The sequence below is a fragment of the Pipistrellus kuhlii genome, unplaced genomic scaffold, assembly GCF_014108245.1.
Source record: "Pipistrellus kuhlii isolate mPipKuh1 unplaced genomic scaffold, mPipKuh1.p scaffold_m20_p_3, whole genome shotgun sequence".
NCBI classification, from domain to species: Eukaryota; Metazoa; Chordata; class Mammalia; order Chiroptera; family Vespertilionidae; genus Pipistrellus; species Pipistrellus kuhlii.
This window is the reverse complement of record NW_023425529.1, coordinates 142032843-142052489: the sequence shown is the minus strand read 5'-3', so window position 1 is coordinate 142052489 and position 19647 is coordinate 142032843. Positions and strand designations below refer to the sequence as shown.

Sequence of the window (19647 nt, the reverse complement as noted above, 5' to 3'; positions counted from 1 at the left end):
TTTGGATGGAGAGTTTAATATTTTATACTTCAAATTATTACTGATAAGGGTTTATTTCTTCCATTTTGCTACTTGTTTTGTGCATAACATTTAATTTTTGACTTGTCCTTCAGTCTTCCTTTAATGCCTTATTTTGTGTTTAGGTGATCTTTGGAACCATTTTGATTCCCTTCTCATTTTCTTCTATGTATATTTTTGGGATACTTTCTTTGTGGGTAGCGTGGGTATTATATTTAACATCACAACCTAGTTTAAATTGATACCAACTTAATTTCAATAGAATACAAATACTCTAATCCTAAACAATCCCCCCTTTATATTGTTGTCATAAATTACATCTTTATAATTTTGTGCCCAATAAGATACAAGTGTAATTTTTATGCACTTTTAATTTAAATCATTTATATAATAAAAAGTAGATTTAAAATGTATAATAATGCTGGCTTTTATATTTGCCCACACATTTACCTTTACTGTACATACTTATTTTTTATGATTTTAAGTTACTCTCTAGTGTTTTTTCATTTCAGGGTGAAAGACTCCATTTCCAGCCATATAGGACAAGTGTGTTAATATTGATTCTCTCAACAATCATATGTCTGAAATGTCTTAGATTTACTCTGATTTCTGAAGTGCAGTTTTTTGGCTATAGAGTTCTTATTTTCTTCCTTTAACATTTTAAGTTTTATATCTTACTGCCTTCTGGCCTCCATGATTTCTGTTGAAAAATACACTATAGTCTGTTAATATTATTGATGATCACTTGTATGTTGTGAATTACTTCTCTCTTAATGCTTTCAAGGTTCTCTGTCTTTATCTTTCACTGTTAATTATAATGTGTCTGGTATGGGTCTCTGTGTTAACCTTTCTTGGAGTCCCTTGGTCTTTTTAATTGTGTAAAAACTCATGTTTTTACACAATTAAATTTGAGAATTTCTTAGCCATTACTGTTCATATATTTTTCTGTTACTTTCTCTTTTCCTTCTGACAATTCCATTATGCATACTTAGACCTATTTAGTGGTATTCCATCATATTTAGGCTTTATTCACTTTTTATATTTCTGTTGTTCAGACTCCATGATTTCAATTTTCCTATCTTTAAGTTCTTAATATTTTTCAATAAAAATACTAAATATTCTGGAAAAAAAAAAGAAAGAAATCATTGTCATACACAATGGCCTGGCTATCCCTGGCTGTCTTGTAAAAAACCCAGTCTCAGAAGGGACACACACTATATGAACCTATTTTTTTTTTAGCTTTCATGTAATAACATACTTATAGAGATATAGAACAGATTATAGATTAGTGGGGGGAAAAGGAATAGGTATAGCCATAGAGAGTTAACATAAAACTACACCTATGATAAAACTACATAGAGCTACTGAAACACATAAACAAATGAGTGCTTTTATATTTGACTAAATTCTGTGGGTTATATCAATGTCAGTTTGCTGGTTGTAATATTGTGCTATAGTTATGCAATATATTAATACCAAAGGGAAGTGGGTGAAGATTGTGAAGTAAATGTGTACATTTCTTTGCAATATCCTCTGAATACATATTATTTCAAAATAAAATTTAAAATATACAAATTTGAACCCATTATTTTATTTATTTTAACAGAATAAGACATAGAAACAAATGTCTAAAGTTTCCTAAATGTTAAAAGTGATTAGTTCTATCTGGTTAATAAGAATATTAATATATAATTATTGTTTTTTTCACTCTTTAAAAATTATTTTAGAGAAAGTGAGAAAGAGAGGGAGGGGAGGAAGGAAAAAGACACAGAGAGAGAGAGACATCAATCAGTTGTCTCCTGTACACAATTCCACCTACCAGGGATCAAACCTGCAACCTGGGTAAGTGTCCTCCCCAGGAATCGAACCTATAACCTTTTGGTGCTCAACTGACTGAGTCATGTATCCAGGGTCATTATTATTTTTTAAAGTAAAAGAAGAGAGAAGTTTTAGTTTATTTTTTTCTTCAGGAAGCAGCTATATTACACTGCTCTTTAAAAGTGGTCATAAAACAAAAGAAAAATAGGAATTGGAAATTTATATTGAATAGATCATAAATTCATTCTATAAATATATTCAGAGTAAAGCCATGATGAATCACAGTGTGATTCCTAACAGGTCTAATTCATTAAAATTCTTATTCATTGTGAAAAATACTGTGCAAACATAATTTATTAGTTAGAAGAAAGATAGAAAAATTTATAATGAATTGACTCATGAGATTATGGAGGTTGACAAGTTCCCAGGTGAGTCAGTAAACTAAAGGCGAGCCAATAAGCTAAATACCCAAGGGAGCTAATAAAAGCCATTCCAAAGGCCATTAGAAGGAACCAATGTTTCAATATGAGTTTGAAGAAGGAAAAAGCAAACAAACATGTCAGGATTCTGAGATAGTCAGACAGGAGGAATTTCATATGACTCAAAGGAAGGTCTACTTTTTTGTTGTATTTGACCCTTCAAGTGATTGAAAGATATATACTCCTATTAGGGAAGGCAATCTGGTTGACTCAATCTATTGATTTAAAAGTTAACTTTATGAATAGAAACACCTAGAATAATATTTGACCAAATATCTGGGTACCCTATGATCCAGGCAATTTAACACATAAATTTACCCATCAATCATAAAAGACCACAGGTAGCCACAGGAATCTTGAAGGGAAAAAAAGAAAGCTTCTTCACAGAAAAGGAAGCATTAAAATTTAAAGAAAAATCTATGGAATGAGAGAAAATATTTGCAAAACATATGTCTGATAAATGGGTTAATATCCAAATATAAGGTGTTAATATAAGAATATGATATAACTTAATAGCCAGAAACCACCAAGTAACTCTATTAGAAAATCATTTAATGACTTGAATAGATGTTTCTTAAATTAAAACAGTAGACTTCCCTAGCATGTTTATCTCAGTAGTTAGAGCACTGACCCATGGACTGAAGGATTATGGGATCAATTCCATTCAAAGGCATGTACCTTGGTTGCAGCTTAACCCCTGCCCCAGAAAGGGGAACATGTGGGAGGCAATTAACTGATGTGTCTTTCTCACATTTGTGTTTCTTTCGGTCTCTCCCCTTCCATTCTGCTCTTTTTAAAAAATAATGGACAACATAAACTGATGAACAAAACAGATCCAGAGACGGAGAAGTATTGATCAAATGCTCAAACCTCAGAGGGAAGGTAGGGAGGGTGGAGGTAAGGAGGAGAGATCAACCAAGGACTTGTATGCATGCGTATAAGCATAACTAATGGACACAGACACCAGAAGGTGAGGGTGAGGGCATGATTGGGGGTGGAGGGATGGGGGGAGAAATTAGGGGGTTAAGGACACATATCAATAAAGAAAAAAAATCAATGGAAAAGACTTAGCTGGTTTTTCTCAATGGATAGAGCATTGGTCTCAGACTGAAAGGTCCTGGGTTTGATTCTGGTCAAAGGCATATGCCTAGCTGTGGGCTCGATACATAGTAGGGGCATGAAGGGGGCAGCTGATCAATGATTCTCTCTCATCATTGATGTTTCTACCTTTCTTTCCCTCTCTCTTTTCCTCTCTGAAATTAAGAAAAAATATATTTCAAAGAATAAATGGAAAAAATATCCTTGGGTGAGGATTAACAAACAAACAAATAAATAAAACAATAGACATTTCTCAAAAAAATACAAATGGCCAACAGGCATATGAAGAGGTGTTCCACAGTACTAATCATCAGGAAATACAAACCCAAACGAAAGTGAAATAGCACCTCACATTTGTTATGATGGATACTATTAAAAAGACAAAAGAGAACGTATAATTTTAACAGCAAAGTGTTGGCATCAGATATGGGGTTTCATGTATATCTTTAAACATTAATCAGAATATCACAAAAAGACAACTTGCCCAGTTCAAAATATATCATATTTTAAATTCTCAAACATTATAAAGTTATTTTTTAAGATTAAGGAACTAATATCATCTTGTATAATAAAGATGTAATATGCAAATTGTTGTTACACTATGAAGCGTAATGACCAACCGGATCCCGGATCAGCAGCAGGGTGGGGCAGCAAGCTAAAGCGGGCAGTGGGGAGCTAGAGGGAAGGGCCAGGGCAGCAAGCTATGAGGGGGGGTCAGGGGGAGAGGGTGGGGGGATGCAGGAGGGTGGGGCAGCAGGCAGAGAGCTATTGGAGGGCAGCAGCAAGCTTCTGGTGAGCTACTTGCACATGGATTCATGTGCAGGACTACTAGTTAAAAATTAAACTAAACATGTACACTTGAAGCTCCTAATTTCCTGGATTGATAGCAACCCTCTTTCCCTATAATGTAACCATTGTCCAAATTTGCTTTATATCATTCCTGTAACTTTTTAAAAATCAACTCTTTATATTCATATTCATAGCCTAATCATGTTTTATACTTTGCACTTTATATATAAGTCTTACTTGTATGTCTTCTTTAACCTGCTTTTTAAATTTAACATTGATTAAATGATACAGCTTAACACATTGATATGTGTGGCTACAGAACTTTCCATTTTATTGAGGAAGACTATTCCATTATGCTGATATAAAAAAACTATTTAAATATTAGTCTTTTCTCCCTAATTTTATTTTTACAAATAATGACTTTTCTTGCTTTGTGTGGAATTTTCTCTTAAGTGTGTACACAAAAGTTGAATTATTTAGAGTTCTTATTTTTATATATTCTTCTTATGTTTTATGAATAATAATATAGTTTATGTGTTGAAAATATCTTCTACCAAGTTAGGACATTTTTTGAGGTGCAGAAAATTAAAATATTGATGTAATCAAATTTATCAATATTTTGTTTTGCTTTTATGTTATTTAATAAAATTTTCATAGTCTTAAAAGATAAAGATAATTCCTAGTTGTACATATACAAAATTAAACATATTTTCTTTTCTAATATAGGCCTTTAAGACATTCTAAATATTTAAAAAATTACTTAGGATTGTGATACATTTTGAATCTATATTATTGACATTTTTTTTCAGTACTACAGTGGGACTGTCCAAACTTTAACTTGTTAAAGTTATATACTTGTCATATACAAAAACTGAGTTTGAGTTTCCATTCTGTGTTCCTGGTTGATTTCTCAATATTTATATTAATACCAGATTATTTTAGTGGCTAAAATTTTATGTTATGATATTTCTACTTAGATCCATGTTTTTATTTCTAACACTGTGTACTGTGGTTTCTCTGTTTCCTTGACACATCACACCAAAGTTATCACTTTGATTCAGGAGGAAGATAGAAGGAAAGAATATATATCAAGTGTTGAACCACATATCTGTACATTTTATAGCATTAACTAGAGGCCCATTGAACGAAGAGAATTGCACAATAGGCCTTCCTTCCCTTGGCTTCCAGCACCAATTTTCCTCTGGCACCTGGTACTCAGGCCTTCTCTCCGGCCAGAGTCTGCTGTATAATTTTATTATCTCACTTATAAGCTTTCTTAGGATCCCAACACATCTCTAAGACATCATTATTTTTCCTAGGCAGGTGGTTTTATGCCTAGGAAAATATTTGTGAGGAGAATTACTTAATTGTTGAAAGCTAAAATGAGTTTTGATTATTTAACCATTCTACAGATGTTGGCCCTCTTTAGATCAAAAGACCCACTGAACCCAAAGATCATATAACACTGTGAAGACACGGGTAAGTAATCCAAAGCAATGAAATATGGTAAAGTCCCTGGAAGTGCCAAGCAGTGGGCTCTGAGGAAATTTTTGGGTGCTTCCAGGGGAAGCCTCTGAGATGCAGTGAATTATAGGAAATCATTGTATTAAATGTTGAAATTGTTTCTGTGTTTGAAGATAGCTAGAATTTAATAAGGGAAATCTGCAGTACTGTTGTATATCTTCTTCTATTCCTTAATTGTTCCAAGAAATAAGCATATAATTTTGGCTTATAGCAGCCTATTTTCTATATAATCCCTAATTGTGCAATAGATTTCTATGAAAAATTAAAAAATCCCCAACCTTGCTATTTTTTTGGTCAAGAAACTGGATATGTGCGAATGGAGAGAGACTTTTGAATCTTCCATTTTCCCTTCTATTTCCTTAGGCTTGGACAAAGTAATTAAAACAATTTTACTCTAAGGCTCCATCTTAAGAGTAGGGCTTAAAGAGAGAATGCAGTCTTCATAGAGAACAGGGGCAAATCATACTTTGAATCTAAAGTGTAAACCAATAATAGGGACATCCAAGCTATCTGGAGAGAAGTATGAGAGGAAAATGTGAGATACTGACTGGGGGAAAGGGCAGGAAAGGAAGAATCTGGACCCTGGATGGCAGTTTTATACAAAATGAAATTGTGCTGGCCCTGAATTCAGAGTCCAGGGGAAAATAGCAAAACTTCCTAAAATGTGCTTTAAGGCTCTTGTTTTTCCAAGAATAGCATATAACGAGAGGCGAGAGATGAAACTTCATCTTTCTATTTTAGTAGTATACAAGCTGAAATTGAAGATGGCATGTGGTTAGTTTCTCTGCTGTCTTCTTCATTCCTCCTCTTCTTCATCATTCTCATCCTTTTTTTCTCCTCTTTCTTCTGCCCTTTTCTGATTCTTCAATGAATATAGCCAAACATAAAAAAATGAGCTCTGGAAGGACCTGTGACAAGCACAGTGTGCTGAAAGTTCTTAGTGACTTTGTGTTTACACTTGAAGAGTCTAATCTGAAATAAGTGATTCCTGACAAAAGAAAAAAATAGGTTAATCAAGTTTCTCACATAAATAGTAGTAAAATACCTAATCAAACAGAAAGAACCAAATTCTATATCTTGTGGGTTTATAAAGTGTTAAATGTATAAATAGGAAGATTTTAATCTAGTATGAGAGATGCATCCAAATATTTTTACTTCTACATTTTGAAAATGCTGAGCTGCTTCAAGTAATTTAATTAAATCTAAATGGAAATTATTCCAGGAAAAGTAAATATCACTTCTTTTATCATGTGCCATTTTTTTTAATGATAAACAAAATGGAAGGCATCTGTTCTCAATTGTTGGCACAAGGGAAAAAAACAAACAAACTTATATTAAATTAGACTCATTCACCTATAATCAGAAGTCAATTTTTAATAAATTAAAATAAAATGGCTTTTCAATAATAAATCAGGTTCTTGATTTATTCAAATACATACTATGTGACAGACACTATTCTAGGTCTGGGGATACCAGAAGGAATTCCTGACAGAAGCTATTTCTTCCTACATTACATTTTCTAATTTGACTAGAATAAAGATAGACAATAATCAAGTAAACAAAGAAGCAAATAAAATAATTTCAGGTTAGTATAAGCTATGAGGAATTTGGAATTGAAGAGGGAAGAGTAAGGTTTGGAGGCAGGGAAAGGTGTGGGATTTCCTATCTGAATCCTTCAATTACCTCAATTACAGATGGATGTATAATCATCTGATAATTACCTAAGAGGGACTGGGAAGAATGTGTGTTTGAAAGAGAATAAATCGATTAGAAAATACTTGATATAGGACATTTACCATTTCAAGGGAATGAACTGAGTGATGCCTTTTTTGGGGGTGTGGGGGGGGTGAGGGTGTGTGATTAATTTAAAGCAAATCTGTATAGTATATAAAAATTCAGTGACTGGAACGGTGGAATGCGCAGAAGACCGGTGGCTATGATGCACACTGATCTGGGCCCCAATTGTCCCCCTCCAGTGGTCCAGCCCCCAATTGGCCCCCGACACCCCAATTGTGGACAGTGCCAGCTGGTCAATTGTCCATGGCCCCTTCCCCACAGCCTGATGGACTGCTATTGCAGTGAGCCAGCCAGACCCCAACCATGCACAAATCTGTGCACTGGGTCTCTAGTCTATAATAATAAAACTATAATATGCTAATTAGACTGGATGACCTTCTGTAAGAAGCTGGGGCTGCAAGGGCTGAGGTGGCCACTGCAGTGGGCATGGGCCACGTCTGTTGCATGAATGTTGTGCATTGTGCCTCTAGTGTATTGCTTATTTGAACATGCATGCAGGAAAAATGCAAAGAGATTGTTGTTTGTCTTGTGCAGTTAATACAGTTCTTTAAATTTGCTGTCATTGCAACTTTTTCTTTATAATAATGGACTTATTATTCTAAGCAGGACATTAAGAAATAGAAGGAAGGTGCTGAATGGTAATAGTTAAAAAATAGGCTGAATTCAGGATTTTGCCTCATCCAGTTCAAATAAATGTTTGATTATTGTTATGCAATCCTTTGTCTGAAACTCTTGGGACCAGATGTCTGTCATAATTTAGTGTGCTTTAGAGTTAAGTCGATTTACATGGCTTTTATTATGTAACATTTCCAGTAGTGATTGAGGAAAGACTAGACAATCAAAGATAATTATTTTTCTGCATCCAAACATATGTAGTCACATCAAGTGAGTTAAATAATGATTTATAAAATGAGATGAATAAAGTAAATCAGTTTAGGTTTTTACCACCAAATAAATTTTAGGTAAAAAATTATGAATATATACTTTTGTATTTTATAATTTTAATATTTTGAAATTGTGGCAAATAGATTCTGAAATTTCATTAAAATAAATTAACAATAAATGTAGGAAAGGGTTTTGAATTATGAAATATTTCAATTGAATATTTCACAAATGGTGTTATTATGATAACTGGTCTACAACTATGGCATACAACTGAGGGCTGATGAGATGTAGAAAATAAATAATAATTTAGTTGATAAGCTAAACAAATCAAGAGACAAGAATGTTGAACAACCTGTCCATATGGAAATTAATGCCATGAAAGTACGGGGATACAGAGAAATTTTTTGAAGCAAGATTAAAAAACCTCATAAATAGGAAAAGTGGCTTAGATGTTGGTAAATGGCAGTAATTAAGAAAAAAAAACACAACACTATATTTTTGGTTAAATGTTTTTTTGTCCTAACTCTTTTGTTTTATAAAGTTGATTCTTATATTTCCTTTTATTCCTTGGGAAAATGATATAGTCTCCCATCACACAATCAAAACATGAAAAAGAAAATAGACTCAGTGAATTATATATTCTTAGTAATTCCAATAAGAAGTCTCTTAAACTCCATTCTTCCCCTTGAGAAAAAAAGAAAACAAAAAGTCATGCACTTCAATGGGAGAGGTCAAGATCTGAACTTAGATTCTCAAGATGATATCCTTCAGGCTTTCCTTTAGCAATAGCAGTTTATCATTGCTCAAAAAAGCAACAAACCAAAATATAAATTCTTCATTTAACTCTTAATGCCATTTAAGTTCAGTGTAAACAGCTTTTCAAAAAGTTATAAATTAATATAACATAAAATTTCAGATCATCAAGTCACATGATGTCAAACTACATAATTTCAAAGACAGGGGCAGTCATGACGCACTAGGTGAAGGAGTAACATGCCTAGACAACAGACGTAAGTTTCCTGTTTTTTATACTCATTAGGAAGCACTGAGTTTCAGATTTAATAAATGAGTTTCCTAAGGGATATATGCCATCATTAATTACATGAAAATAGCTATTTTATAATGAAATCTATCCATTTTATATATCAACTAGAGGCCTAATGCATGAAAATACATCCCTCAGCCTGACCTATGCCCTCTCACAGTCTGGGAGAACACCAGGGGATTTCCTACTGATGGCTTAGACCTGTTCTCCCAACTCCCTGAGGGGAACGGGCCTAAGCTGCAGTTTGGACTCCCTCTGCAGGAGGCGACCGGGTGGGCAGATCAGGGGACAGCACTGGCCAGCAAGCAGCCAGCCTTGGACCCCCCCCCACCCCCCGCATTGCCCTCTGCCACTGCTGGTCACCACTGCCCTCCCATTATCGTCCCCTCCCTCTGCCCATTGGCACACTCCATGGCTGGCCTGGCTTTGCCTGCTCACCAATCCCATCTCCTGCCTACCGGTCATTCTGCCATTGTCTTTTTGCATATTATGCTTTTATTATATCCTATCTAATAAAAAAAGTAATGTGCAAATTAACCATCACTCCAAGACAAAAATGGCAGCGCCCATAAACTCAAGAAGGTGGCAAGCAGGCTGGCAGGGGAGTAGTTAGGGGATTATCAGGCTGATAGGTAGAAGTGGTTAGGAGCAATCAGGAAGGCAGGCAAGCAAGCACTTGGTAGCCAGCAGTCCTGGATTGTTAGAGGAATGTCTGACTAGGAATCAGGCATAAATGGCCAGTCAGACATCCTTTGAGATGTCCCAGATTGGAGAAGGTGCAGGCTGGCCTGAGGGACACCCCCTCCCCCTGTGCATGAATTTCATGCACCAGGCCTCTAGTAAGATTATATAAGATAGCTTGTGTGGTATATTCCAGGGAGTTATATACCTCTCCCCGTCTATGAACTATAGATTTGTTTGTTATAAGTAATCCTAGTAAACCAGGCATATTCTGTTAATAAACACCATTAGTGCATTTGTTAAGTATCTGTCATTAGCATATTTACCAAGAGATTTGACCAGATCTCTGGGTAATTATTTATACTCAATATACACTCTGACTTCTGTCAATATATCCTTGACACATATGTCTCCATTGTCCTTTTATAATTTGTCTTAAAACTGTTTCTGCAGTATTTCATTCAAAATAATAAGCCTTTTTCTATTCCTTCCTTTTTGTTACCCACCCCCCCCAACAAATGCTGTACTGTTATATTTCATGAGCCTAAAAGCAGTCTTTTTTAAAAAATATATTTTTAATGATTTTAGAGAGAAAGGGAGAGGGAGAGATAGGAACATCAATGACGAAAGACAATCATTGATCAGCTGCTTCCTACATGCCCCCTACCTGGGATTGAGCCTACAACCTGGGCATATTCTCTTGACTGGAAATGAACCAGGGATCCTTCAGTCTGCAGGCTGATGGTCTATTCCCTGAGCCAAACTAGGTAGGGCTGAAAGGCATCTTGGATATAATGCTACAAAGGTCAAACTGTCAAAATTTGATTTATAGGAATCAGTGCCAGACTTAACCTACTTTGGTTTTACCTCACAAGTAATAAAGATACAACAGCAGTGTGGGGAAAAATTCAGATCCACCAATAACAGATTCAAAGGGCATTCATACATAAGTGGAAAATTGTACAGCAAAAATCAATCTTGTTTACAAATATAATAGGGATGAGTTGGGATATAAAAAGTCTTCAAATTTTTGAATAGATAACAGGAAAAAAAGAACTCTTCATTTTAAGAAGTACTTTTATGTTTCAAGATGTTAACTAAAAAAAGGAAGGAGACTAGCAGTTTACTTATCAATAGGGTAAACATATATACATACTAGAAGCCCATGAAATTCATGCATGAGAGGGGTCCCCTCAGCCCAGGCTGCACCATCTCACAATCTAAGACCTCTGGGTCTTAACTGCTCACCTGCCTTCCTGCCTGATAGCCCCTACCTGCCCCCTGCCAGATTGATCACTCTTACCACCTCTGCCTGCTGGCCTGATTGCCCTAACTGCCCCCCCCACCAGCTTGGTCACCCCTTATTGCACCCCCTGCTGGCCTACTTGCCCCCTACTATCCCTTCTGCCAGCCTGGTTGCTTCCTGCTGACCTTGTCATCCCACACATCCTGCTGTTCAGTTGTTTGTTCGTCCCTCACTAACCCCCTGCCAGCCTTTTGCCCCATGCAGCCTGTGTTCAGTTGTCTGTCCCGTTGTTTCAATAGTGACAGCCTCTGGCTTTTTATATATTAGGATGCTATCTCATTTACTGTTCACAAATATCCTAAGAGCTGTTGTCATTACTTTTGAAATTCAGGTGGAGAAATTTATCATCAAAGGTAAACTAGTAACCTAAGAACAAATCCACTGAAGCAGAAGCCTAGACTGTTAATCACATTTTTTTTCTGGTCTGTGGCATTTTTATCACATAATTGTAAAAAAATTACAGAGAAGGGTGAACCAAACAAAAGAGTCAATATATCAAAACTATTTAAAACTTAAATTTTAATATTGAGAACCAGGCATCTTTTAAATTTTGAAATGATTGCAATCTGAAAGTGTTATTGGAAGGAGTTTTAGGTATAAAATAAGCAGGTTTATAGAATTTTAGGAAAAGGCATACATTCACAGAGGGCGGGGGGAGAAGTGCCACAGGATAAGGGGAGAGGAAGACATCCATTCACAGAAGATAGGGAAAAGCCACAGGGTACTGGGAGAAAGAGGATACAAACTTTCACGGAGGACAGAGAAATGCGGACAAATGGGAGAAAGAGGAAAACAGATTTTCACAAGGGATAGAGAATTCTACCACTGAACAGGGAAGGTAAGAAGGGGGCACCATGTGGGGTTTGGGCTTCAAAGCTGATATAATGACCAATCAGAAGGGAATATGAAGAAACAAAGAACTGTAGCCTTTATAAACTTTAGCAAAAAAGAGCTTGGTGGGTTACCCCTTTGGGACCTCCCCTTCCTACATTGGAGTCTGTATTTGCTTCCAATAAATTGCCACCCTTTTCACCTACTACCTTTCGTCCCTGACTTCATTCTTTGAATCCATCTGGGCAAGGACCCAGGAAAGAAATCACCCTTGCATCCTATTCAGGAAAAACAACCTGACTCATTATCATTATATTATAGGTAAATAATCCATATTTTTTCATAATTATACAGAAAACAAAATTTTAAAGTATGTTTTTTTTGAAATTTTTAAATAGGAACAGCAGTTAAAGAAGTATTCTCTCTGAAGTGGAGGTGACACTACAAGGATCACACTAACAACAAGTAATTTTGCAGCATCAGTGAGGTATGTTTGTTTGTTGTTGTTTTCATTTTATAATTATTATTTTTAATTTATTGTTATTGTTGAACATCTTACAAATGTCCTCTTTCTCTGTTTGTGTGTTTTTCCCCATCAACACACTTCATCCTGCACCCACCCCACTGCAGGCCTTCACCAAACTATTGTCTGTGCCCATGGGCTATGTATATATGCATGTAAGTTCCCTGGTTAATCACTCCCACTTACCCTCTGAAATTGTCCGTCTGCTCCATGTGAGGTATGTTTGTTTTACATGGCCTCAATTCTCTGACATGCTCAGATCATTTTGAAATCTTCTATGCAAACTCATATGGATGTAAAGAATGTTAAATTTATAATTTATTTACTCTGGCAACATAAAACTTTTAAAATATTTCTAACTCTCTATCCCTCTCTCTTCCTCTCTGTAAAAAAATCAATAAAATATATTTTTTTAAAAAAAGAGTGGTACCATTGTGATTCCACAGTGCACCCCAAAAATCTCATATTTTTTAAAAATCTGCAGGTTCCATTTTCATTTTATTCCTAATTACAGAACCCCCTTCTGTTTTGAAGATTCTCAGCTAGCACGGCATTAGTAGAAAAGGAATATATATCTCTTATGGATGGGAAGATTCATTTGTGGATCTTTTGTTGGTATAAAGATCCAACACCCTCCAGGGAGAGTCACAAATTTCCATAATGTCCCTCTGCGTACAATTTTGCATTTGATGTTTAGATTTAACTGACAGATGTGTAAAATTACAAATGATTGAATGACTCCCTACTGACTTCACAGCTGTGCTATGGATGCTGGAGAGTGTGAATTACCTTAGGGACGGTCAGTAAGAAGCCACATAACATCACACATATCCAGGAGTAAGGCATTCGTTTGTAAATAAAGGCTTTGATTTATGCATTTAAAACAACTTTTTAAAATGAAATGTAATTTTTAAGATATAATCTTCAGTTTAGGAAACTGGTCATAAATGTTTTAATGGTTATGCTATGACTATTATGGAATAGAACTAACAGCATCAAATTAACATAAATATGCTTTTTTATTGCTCTCAGATTTGATTTTCTTAATTGCCTATGCTTCTTCTTCTATATTCATTTGAAATTTAATGGTGTATGACTCTGTTTGCATTATACCAAGAATTTATTCTGTGAATGTTTTATAATTCTTATTTATTCAAAACTTCAAATCACCAATAATAACTGAAATTAATCCAGAATTAAATTTGGTTGATAACCTACAAATTTTATCATATGACTTAAGTGAACTTTGGAAATTTTACATACCAGTTACTCTTACTATCCTTTGAGTTGTATCTGAAGTTTGCAAATAGGCATCTTTCCCATTGTGTTTACTATTTGGGGGCAAAAAGTAGAAAAAATGACAGTGCCTCTCTCAGTACTTTATGAGGTTAGCTAAGTAGTATGTGTTTCTTGCTTTAACAACAGTATTTTGTATACATCAATAAAAACATGATCCAAAGAATATTCCTTTTATCAGTTAGGTTTACTATTTCATAAAAAGGAACTGTAAGGTGTTAGAAAGACAGAAACAGATCCATCTCCCACCCCACAAAGTATCAAGGAACCAGAAGGTTTTACATTTATAGCTTAAAGAAAGGATATTTAGGTTCCTGTCATTCCCTCCAACTCCCCAAATTATTGTTTTATGAAACCATGTGGTCTATAAACTGGTGGGAACTGCTAGTTGTCTACCTTAATTTCTCTTTTCCCTCTTAAAAAAAAAAAAAAAATATATATATATATATATATATATATATATATATATATATAAATTTTTTAAATTGATTTCAGAGAGGAAGGGAGAGGAAGAGAGAGACAAAAACATCAATGATGAGAGAGAATCATTGACTGGCTGCCTGCAACCGAGGTATGTTGCAGGGGATGGAGCCTGCAACCGAGGTATGTGCCCTGTCTTGAAATAGAACTAGGAACTCCAGGCTCCTTTTTTTTTCTTAAGCCCTCCCATTTTTTTAAGAGAGCAAATCACTACCTGTTTTAAAGACAACAGTTTCCAGCCTTCTTCTCTGTGAATTTGTGGCCAGATAGCCAAGCAAGTGATCATCAAAACATTTAGTTACTACATTGGCCCATTGCTCCTTTTCCTTTTTCAACTTTATTTCCTGGTATACAGATGAGATAACACAATCCCCAGCAGCCATCCAAGACCATGATAATAAAACTCACACACAGGGATGTCTCCATGGTGAATTAGAAGAATCATGTGTTCTGGGAAGATGGGATCTACCGTTTCAACCTCCTTCTGCCAACTTCTGCCCATCTTCATTTACATGAGAAAGAAATACCTTCCGTTTTGTTAAAACTTACTTTAAACTTCACTATTTCTTGTGTTCAAGTTTAACTCTAAGTCAATTTCTAAGGCAGCAACCATGTTTTGAGAAGGCAACATATAAAGGGACCCCAGTTTTCAGCTTCAGAAAGTTGTTTTCTATAACCAAAAAGTACCTGGGAGCCATTTTGCCACCCAAATAATCTGCAAATGGTCATAATAGAAGCTATAAAAAATAAAAAATAAAAAAAGGACACACAGCTACATCAGAGGGCATTGTAAAATGATCACTACAAACCGCATAAAGTATCCTGAAATATGGAAGTAACATACAAATATGCCAAATTTGAATGCAGACTAATTCTATACAAAATTAAAGTACAAAAGTCTGCCCTCATTCATTTTTAAGCTTTGTTTGACAGATTGATTCTAAGTTTATTTTGCAGTAGTTGCATTTAGCCTTAGTTCTTATGAGAAATAACCCCTTTACTATATTCAAAATATGAATTAATGCCTTCTAATTTGGGTTATTTGTTGCAACACTTTCTAATCCAATCAGAAAAATACTACCACTACATCAACAATAGATAGTTTTAGAAAATTCCTAGCAGAAAATTTTAGAAAATTCTACCTAATAACTGTTAAAATAAAACATTCCTCTACTATGCAAGTAGTAGAAGTCATTTTCCTCTCTTGTTCCCAGTCAACTAGACCCTTAGCAGAGCCCAATTTGATCATGAGGGGAAGAGAATAAACAGAGAGTGCCTCACATTCAACCCTGCCAGTATACAAGTTAGTCTAATGCAGATAATCAGAAAATAAAAAGAGATGCAATTCATAATAATGAAATAACTCAACCTTGGACAGCAGTGTAAACTAAGTCTGTCCTAGATAAACAGAGACTTATAGTCACCCTAAGTTTGTACCTCTTTCTGAAACAAATCTGTGAATTTAAACTCAGTCACTCACTTATTCACTCAATAATGATTTCAATGCTGACTTTAAATAGCTCTTCTAAGGATGAAATGATGAACAAGCCAGACAAGGTAAGTATGCTCATGTTTTGTTTTATTTTTATAGTGGTGAATGGAGAAAAGAAATTATTTGCAACAGTAAAAAATAATTTTAGGTAATGGTTAGGTCACCAACAGAGTAATACAGGTTTATATTTATGGAGAGAATTAACATGGAAAGGTAGACAGAAGAAGTGCTATTTAAAGAAAAGCCTGCATGATGAGAAGGAGCCATTCAAATGGAAATAATAGAAAAAATCATAGTAGTTATACAGGATAGTAAGTGAAAATTTATTGAGACAAGTGTTTGCTTTCTCTATTCAAAAAACAAAACTTGGGAAAATTAAGAAATTCAGGGAAATCTTCCAAAGTGAGTTTACTGAGGTCTTTTCATTTACAAATTAAATCTATTGACTACTCTCCCACTCAAAGTAAATTGCAAGCTAGTAAGCACATAGAAAAATGAACAAGTACATAAAAGCCCTGAACACAAAGGTTGTAATCAGTTGGCCAAAGACTTTGATGAATGTTTAAAGACAGAAAGTTGATGTTTTCATGCTGAGAGTCCACAGAGAATCTGACATTGTTCCCTGAATATCCCATGTAGTTACCGAAATCAAAGCTCCTAAGTAGGAAAGGTAGAAAATTATCAGGCCCATCTTTCTCAGAGTCAATAACTGGAAAAAAAAAAGGGAGGGGGGGGGGACAATACAAAGTGTCCAAGTTGTTTAAAGGACCCAGTTGTTATACACAATGAAAACCCCAGTCAAGGAGCAAGACTTTTGGGCTTCAATAGGTCTAATGGAAATTAAACAACCTAATCAGTGTAGTGGTCTAGGCAGTCTTTCAAAAAACTGTCCCCACAACACATCCTCCCCACAAACACTATGCAAAGTAGAGAGTTCCCGTGAAATCTTGCATAAGCCAAAATGGCATAAAAAAACAAAGAAGCAATTACCTTAGGCCACATCTTGCCAATGGCTGCACAAAACCAGTGGAGATAAAGCACAGATGCTCACAGATACAGTTCAAAGCTGTGGTGCTGGACGCTGAGATGCTGAGATGCAAGGAAGGAGGTTGGTGGGGCCACTCTTGCTGCTTGGGGTGCACACTGTCTCTGTAATGGCTCCCTGCAAAATGAATGCTGAACGCTCTTTTCACTTTTCCTTTTTGGATAAGGGCAAGTTCCCTTCTGAATTATTTTGGGTAGTGAAAACAACTACTAATATAGGTCTTTTGTAAAAGTGAAGTAGTGTAAAGCAAAAAGCAGAGGAAACCTGTAACTGCTAGTGACCACAGCCAATGACTAAGAGTAAATAGGGAGAATGACTTAGAGCTCAAGATATTCTAGCATCAGTTTTTCAGATATAACATTTACCTAAAGATTCATATTTTTTTGTTCCGTTTATTTACTCATTTATTTATTAAAGTTATTGGGGTGACATTGGTTAATAGGATCACAAAGGTTTCAAGTGTACATTTCTATGTTACAAGATCTGTATATTGCACTGTATGCTCACCACCCAAAATTAAATCATCCTCCATCACCGTATATTAGGCCTCCTCACTCCCCCCAACCCCCTTTTTCTGGCAACCACAAGACTAACTGCAGACAATATACACAAAGATAATTTAAAAAATATAAAAAATATCTCTGATGTATTTCATGCATCTTTACTACCAGCCTTTCAGAGATTTCCATCATTGTTATACACCGCAAGGCTAAAACCATAGATTTGTTCTCTATAAAAGAAACATTTATATGAATATTGATAAAGATCCTATTTGTTTTGGATACCCATAGTCAGAAGAGACTTGGTTTTATGATTCTGAAGAAATCTCTATGTTTATCCATCATTTTCATTATTGATATTGAAAAGGGGCCAACTATTTATTTCTTTGGCTCTTTAAAAAGTATGAATAAAATCTGAGGATCTGGAGGCATTTATTTATTCAACAAGTATTGAAACTGACCTGGGTGCTGGCCATAGAGAAATGCACAAACAGACAAAAAAACCCTACCCTCCGGAGAGCTCATCCTCCGAATGGCTGGGGATGAGATACTAAGAAGCATGTGATAAAGCCATAAACCTTTAGCCCAGCCAAACCTTCAATCCGATCCTGGCCTTGAATATGTGCAAACCGTCATAAAGGGACAGAGTGCATTTGGCTTTGCTCCTAATAGCAGAAATACCTTAACAAGATGGTAACCTTGATCAGATGGATGTGTTTCAAGAAGCTAAAGTGCAGGCTTTTGTCCCTGTGTGCTTATTTCTGGCTACAGAGTTCACAGCTTTTGAAAGAGTTCCAAAAGTGTCTGTTAACACCTTACTCCTTTGGCTTTTTCCAATTCCATCTAATTAAGATACTAGAAAACAAGGTCAGCTGAGCTATGGCATGTGTACTCTACAACTGGAGGATGATTATAAACAGAAGGTAGCTTAGTGTAAGAACTAAATGAGAATTCCTGTCTTTGTAACTAATGCTCCAGCTTAAAACTTTGAATAAACTAACTAAGGAAATTTTAAGTTTGAATACTGGATACAGCTTTTCTGATGAGAGAAAAAAGAGATAGAGAAGAAAAGAGAAGGCCTACTGAATCCCCAGATCTTTTGATCTTGAAGAATCAACTCATTAGAGGAATGTGAACATCACTGTCCTCCATTCACCAAATTTTAACTACTTCTATATCCATTTAACCCCAATCAAATAAATTAATGTTAAAATATTCTAGATTGTTATGGCCTAGCAGTAAGAAAGGCAAACTCTGGATGAACATGGTCTCGACACAGGCCTCTATAATTCCCACAGATTAGGGGTAGAATCCACAAAATTTAATTCCAAGGTCTTCAGATATTGGAACTATAAAATAAGTAAAATAAAAAATGTATACTTGTAAAAAATATAAATATTGACATTGTGAGCAAGTAATAGAAATCAAGATGATGAAGCAAAAAAAAAGAAGAAAAAAGGGAAAGTTGGTCTTCTAGAAGTGAGATAAAAGACCATGGAAATTGTATGTCAAAGAATAAAGTAAGCAGCAGATTAATCAAAGCTAGAAAATTTATTAAGTGGAATGTATAGATCAACAAATCATCCAGAATGAAACACAAAAAGAGAAAATATAAAGGAAGTAGAAAAGAATTTAAGAAACATAAAGAAGAGACAATGCTATACATTTAATCTAATCATCAGTTGCCTCCTCTGAAGGGTAGTCTTCTATGAGCATCCACATGGCCATTATATCTTCCCATAATACATCTTACCATTTCCTCTATTCTTTCTATTAGACTGCTGATAGTTGATCAATGCCAATGCTCAGTGATAATGAAAAAAAACAAAAACAAAACTAGGAGTAGAAAGAAACATCCTTAAGGTGATAAAAGTTACCTATATTTACACTGCAGTAAAGACATTTCCTTTAAAATTAGAAATGGCCAAAAGATGGCTACTCTAAGTGACTCTGTTTAATCCATACTGGGGCAATAGTCAGAAAAATAAGAATGAGGAAAAATAAAAAAAGAAGAAGAATAAGGAAAGACTAAGGAGAGAT

At 35.2% G+C, this 19647-nt stretch overlaps 1 long non-coding RNA gene across 1 annotated transcript; it reads left to right on the top strand.

Annotated features, from left to right (window-relative positions):
• The first annotated feature begins 2088 nt into the window (after nucleotides 1–2088).
• Nucleotides 2089–12435, top strand: LOC123653094. Its single transcript, XR_006742723.1, has 3 exons — nucleotides 2089–2099; nucleotides 8438–8446; nucleotides 12099–12435. It is a non-coding gene; the product is annotated as an uncharacterized LOC123653094 (long non-coding RNA).
• Nucleotides 12436–19647: the final 7212 nt, after the last annotated feature.